At 40.3% G+C, this 6,000-nt stretch overlaps 1 non-coding gene across 1 annotated transcript; it reads left to right on the top strand.

Annotated features, from left to right (window-relative positions):
- Window positions 1-5,021: 5,021 nt before the first annotated feature.
- Window positions 5,022-5,104, top strand: LOC112063809 (small Cajal body-specific RNA 18). The gene has a single exon (XR_002891192.1). It is a non-coding gene; the product is annotated as a small Cajal body-specific RNA 18 (non-coding RNA).
- The last annotated feature ends 896 nt before the right edge of the window (window positions 5,105-6,000 follow it).

Consider the following 6,000-nt stretch of genomic DNA (forward strand, 5'->3'; position numbering starts at 1 on the left):
GGGTCCATTGATGTGGCTGCAAATGGCAGAATTTCATTCTTTTTAATGGCTGAGCAATATTCCACATCTTCTTTATCCATTCATCTGTTGATGGGCACAAGGGTTGCTTCCATATCTTGGATATTGTAAATAGTGCTGCTATGAACACTGGGGTGCCTGTATCTTTTTGAATTAGTGTTTTCATTTTTTCCAGATACATATCCAGGAGTGGAATTGCTGGGTCATATGGTAGTTCTATTTTTAGTTTTTTGAGGAATCTCCATGCTATTTTCCACAGTGGCTGCACCAATCTACATTCCCACCAACAGTGTACAAGTGTTCCCTTTTCTCCACATCCTCTCCAAGATTTGTTATTTGTGGGTTTTGTTTTTTTTTTTTTTTTTTTGATGATAGGCATTCTGACTGGTGTGAGGTGATAACTCATTGTAGTTTTGATTTGCATCTCTCTAATAATTAGTGAGTAATTAGTGATGTTAAGCATCTTTTCATGTGCCTTTTAGCCATCTGTATGTCTTCTTTGGAAAAATGTCTATTTAGGTCTTCTGCCCATTTTTTGATTGCATTGTTTGCTTTTTGATATTGAGCTGTATGAGCTGTTTATATATTTTGGATTAAAAGATATTGCTTTTACCTTAAAGACAAGCCATTTTACAACTTGGCCTTAAGGACGGACTATAAGATGTCAGCTGAAAGGCACTCACCTACCTGAGACTCTTGGTCAAGATTTTTTGATGATGGCCATTCTGACTGGTGTGATATGATACCTCATTGTAGTTTTGATCTGCATTTCTTTAATAATTAGTGATGTTGAGCATTGTTTTATGTGATTTTTTGGCCATTTGTATGTCTTCTTTGGAAAAATGTCTATTTAGGTCTTCTGCCCATTTTTTGATTGCATTGTTTGCTTTTTGATATTGAGCTGTATGAGCTGTTTATATATTTTGGATTAAAAGATATTGCTTTTACCTTAAAGACAAGCCATTTTACAACTTGGCCTTAAGGACGGACTATAAGATGTCAGCTGAAAGGCACTCACCTACCTGAGACTCTTGGTCAGGATCCTATTTCAGGGATAACTAAAGAGACTTCCCTCCTCTGCTCCCTTTCAGTTCCACAGACTTTCATCCAGTTATGTCAAATACTTGAAGAAAAGTGTTTTGCTTTTGCTTAAAGTATCTATAATGGCCTTCTCTTCCAATGAGAATTTCTCAAACAACTCTCATGTTCTCTGTGCTGCATAAATTAGGCAAATAGTAGTGAAGTTATTTTTTTCTTCCAAAAAAATCTGTCAATAATGTAAAATTCACTTGCTAACATAATATTTTGTGCAAATACACCAAAAAATGTTTAATACCTAACCTTCTTACTTCTGCCTGCATATTAACATGATTAGAAAATATTTGTTTCGATAGTCATCAGAAAGTAAACATTTAGTCACCTAGCTATTATTCACAAAATTATTTCACTATGTTTCAATGGAATTTACTGCTGACCACAGTAATTCTTCTCTCTCTTAAAAGGAGCTATGCAGCTCATATCTTCAAGAGTATTCAATAGCCCAAAATAAAAGTGCTGGCATAATTTTTTAAAGTACTGGCAAAGTAAAATTTAGCATTTGCTAGAAAATGAGCCTCATTCTTTTTAAAAAGGGTGTATATTGTCTTAAAGACTATAATAATAACAAAACTATAAGTAAGAATAATAGTAATTAGCATTGATAAAGCACTTACTATATGCTAGTTACATGCTAAGCAATATGCATAGAGTACTTCATTTATCTAAAAAATGTAAGATACTTAGGCAAGTATCACATGTGGATATTTGTGTGTATGTGCATATATACATGTGTGACCATATATATGGCATATCCATACATATGATACAGTATATAGTACTCACAATATATTTACTTAAATACATACAGAAAATTTCGGGGCAGATATTAAGACACAGTTGATCATTTTCATTCTGGCCATCACTGGTGGTTACCTGCCCAATAGCCATCGCCCTTCTTTCTTGCCAACAGAGCACTGGTTTTGTTGAGGCAGCCATGTGCCGGCCCAGGGGAGGAGTTAGTATGAACCTAAGTCAGTCACAGGTCTCATTCTCTTCTGCCCATGGTGGGTCTAGGGATAGGAGTCAGTTCTTGTCTGGGGCATGAGAGATTACGGGAAGTCTGCTTAGGGCTTCTAGAAGGATTTCCCTCCTCAGGAAATAAGGATGTGCATGAGGAGAAAGCTCTTTTTGCTTCTCGCCCATTCCCTCCTGCTTAGGAAACTTTGATTTGAGAATGCCTAGAGCCGTGTTAGCCTCCTTGTGGCAATGAGGTGTGACACTGCTGGTACACTGTGAATAGAGGGTGACTTCTTGATTATGTCACAAAGTACAGAATCAACGTTGATACCACCTACTTCTGAATTTCATATAAGTTAACAAAAGCCAGTATTAATAGGGGTTCCTGTTACTTGCAGCCAAAGTATTCATGACTGATACAGTTACTTCCAGGAATTGGAATTGAGGGTACAGGAAGGGAGAACAGTGTCTTACTTTTGATTGTATATTGTTTTCTGCTGCTTTAATTTGATTTACCATGTATGGGCAATACTTCAAAATTACAAAACAACTCATCTAATTTTTTAAAAATTGCATTTCTGAATAACTGGTATATTCATTTGGAGAAAACTGAGAGCCATAATGTTTTAAATAGTACCCCAACTCAGTAGCTCACAATTTATACCCAGGCACTCTTTGCACCAACATACATACATGCAATCACTTGGAGTATTTGAGCAGTTAGCTAATTTTGAATTTTAACATCAAATTCGCCTTCTTTCCAAACTATCAATATTTGTGAGTGTTTGTGTATCTCCCAAACAATGTAAGTATGAGTCTCCCTAGCATGTGTTTGGAGGGGAGATGTTTAGTGTGTCTACTGGGATTTACTTCCTACTCACAGTTTTTTTCTGAGTGACAGAGTGAGAATGAAGAGTGGCTTCCACTAGCTGGGGCTAATATGAGTCAGGAGATATTTATACCAGGTAGATACATTGACCAGGATGAGGAAGAAGGGCTGAAGCATCAGGCAACATGAGCTCAAGTTCTCACTGGAATTTCTCCAAGAAAGGACCTTTATCTTTGTACAACCCAATTGACACTAACATCAATTTAACAACTATCAGCCTAGGAGAAGGGTTAGGATTGTGATAGTGCAGGATTTCTGGGGACTAGGCTTGCCGGGGAATCCATTATTTCCTTCCCATTTCTCCTCAGAGCTCTCACATCTCAGGCTTCTTTCTCCCTTAAATGAGGATGTAGGAATTGAACAGAAGTTGGTTCTCTGGTACTACCGCCTAGAGAAACGACAAACTACTGCATCACGAAGAGCTAACATCCCCATCCTCATCAGCAATATTTAATTAGATGGATACAGGGTGAAGAATCAGGATCAAGACAATCAGAGCCAGGCCAGTCTTAATACTGCCTCTCCTGTGACCCTTCCCAAGGAACAGTCCTCGAATTCGGCCTCACATTGACTTCATTATTTATAATGCCATCCTCTATGCCTGATCCATCATCAAGACCTGTTGAGGTTTTCTTGGTTAAAGTTCTTGAAAACCTCACTTCTTTTTCAGTTCCCTGTGCTCTTTTATAACTACGGTATCCTCCTTTCCAGATCTCCACTTCTCCAGGTCATTTACATATAGCTAGCATAATAATCTTTCTTATTTGTCATCATATTATTCCCTACCTAAGTTTTACTGAGAGATAGAAACAAACATTGGAACAAATGGAGAGATTAAAAAATCAATCGTTTAATGACAAATGATGGGATCCCCATTTATCCATGAGATAGTCCTTCTCCCAATTTTTTTGTCTCACTTGCACATATAAACTTTAAGGGACATAGGGAATTCCCTGGTGGTCCAGGGGTTAGGACTCTGTGCTTTCACTGCCAAGGGGGCCCGGGTTCCTTCCCTGGTCAGGGAACTAAGATCCTGCAAGCCGCATGGCACGGCCAAGGCCAGGAAAAAAAAACAAAAAAACCCAAAACTTTTAGGGATATAGATGAAATAACCATAAATCTATTATTTATTTATATTATTTTAAATACCCTCACTACTTAAAATCACAAATAAGAAATATTAGATTGATGAACTTAAAATATTTCTTTTTCTCATCAGTGAAGGAAAAAAATTATTTAAACTGTTTCCATTGCAGCTTCTACGTGGCATCTTTGTCATGGTTAGAGCTCCTTTTTATCATCTCACAAAAACAGATGTGCACTGCTCTCTCTCTGGGGGAACTTTACTTAAGAGGAGGAAGGTAACAGAAAACCTAAAGGAGGCTCTGAGGGGAGATCAGGAGGAAGAAACCAAGTCTCTGGCTCAAAACTCCTGTGCAGACAGTGCTTGGATAAGGCATTTCCTGGCACCAGCCTCCTGGGTCTGATACACCACCTCAGTGCTCACTTAGATGTTACATTTTGTTTGGGAAGCCAAAGGAATGTCCTGATTTTTACTAGTTCCATCCATGACTCTTTACCTTAACTTACAGAAGATGCTGTGACATATCCATTCTTCTTAATCTCAGTCTTTACCCAGTCAGCTGAGTATAAATGGCTTTGAGACCTTTCCCCAGTAAGAAAATCTCCAGAATCCCCCAAGAAAAAACAATGTTCCTTTTACCATAACTGTAATAATCATCAATCTTAGAACACTCAGAAATAGAACAGCCTTGGCTGCACAGACCAGAGGCAGAGGCCTAGGCCACTTGGTCCGCGGGGGAACCCAGGCCCCGCCAGGTGGGAGGAAGGAAATTGGAGTGTGAGAGGTGCCCCCCGGGTCCCAGATGCACCTGGATGAACCCACAGTATTTTCTTTATTGCCGTGGAGCCTGAGAGGATTACAAAAGTGTGTCTGGTGAAGTAGGCAGGGGACCAGGGTGGGGGAGATTAGGGACAGTGGGTTAAACTAGAGATGAGGGAGGTTTAGAGAGGCCTCTGCCACTGTGACTGTGAGCCCTGGTCGACAATGACGTGACCACTGTGCAGTCTGCATCCTGGAAATCAGGTGATGGAGTGTGTTCTGAGAACCGACTGAGACTGGGGAAAAAAAAGAGAAAAGAAAGCCTGATGTTGCTCTTTTCATGTAATTACCGTACAATGTCTGTGGGTCTACTTCTAGATACAATAATTCAAACCTAATGAGAGTTTACTGAACAAGGCTCTATAGCCAATATATTATCATTCTCCTCTTTTACAGGAGAAAGTGGGTTGTCATAACGTTACAGTGAGTGTTATTTTGTAATGATGGAGTGAGAAAATCACTTTCCTACCGCCCTAGCATGCTCCTACGTACACAGACACTTAAAACGGAGCTTTAAATTGAAATGGGCTATAACTAATTCAAACATACATGTTCTCTGCCCTAGGAATACCTGCTAAGTTTGTGGAACCATCAGACCACACGGTGCAAGAGAGCATGGGTTTCGGAATCAGACACACCTGAATTAGCAACCAGACTCTGTCACTTACTAGCCGTGTGACCCTGGGTGAGTTACTTAATCTCTCTAAGTCTCAGGTTCTTCATCTGAAAACCAGGAATAGTGCTGACCTACCAGCACTGTTGTTTTTCCTGGAAAAGTAACTGAAAAATTCTGCTTATTTGTCCAACTTCCTTTCCCTCTCTGCAAATAAAGGCCAAGGAGGGCTTCCCTGGTGGTGCAGTGGTTAGGAATCCGCCTACCAATGCAGGGGACACGGGTTTGAGCCCTGGTCCGGGAAGATGCCATATGCCACGGAGCCACTAAGCCCGTGCACCACAACTATTGAGCCTGTGCTCTAGAGCCCACAAGCCACAACTACTGAGCCCTCGTGCTACAACTACTGAAGCCCACGCGCCTAGAGCCTGTGCTCCGCAACAAGAGAAGCCACCTCAATGAGAAGTCTGCGCACCGCAACGTAGAGTAGCCCCCACTCGCCGCAACTAGAGAAAGCCTGCA

Source organism: Physeter macrocephalus, chromosome 7, assembly GCF_002837175.3.
Source record: "Physeter macrocephalus isolate SW-GA chromosome 7, ASM283717v5, whole genome shotgun sequence".
Classification (NCBI taxonomy): domain Eukaryota; kingdom Metazoa; phylum Chordata; class Mammalia; order Artiodactyla; family Physeteridae; genus Physeter; species Physeter macrocephalus.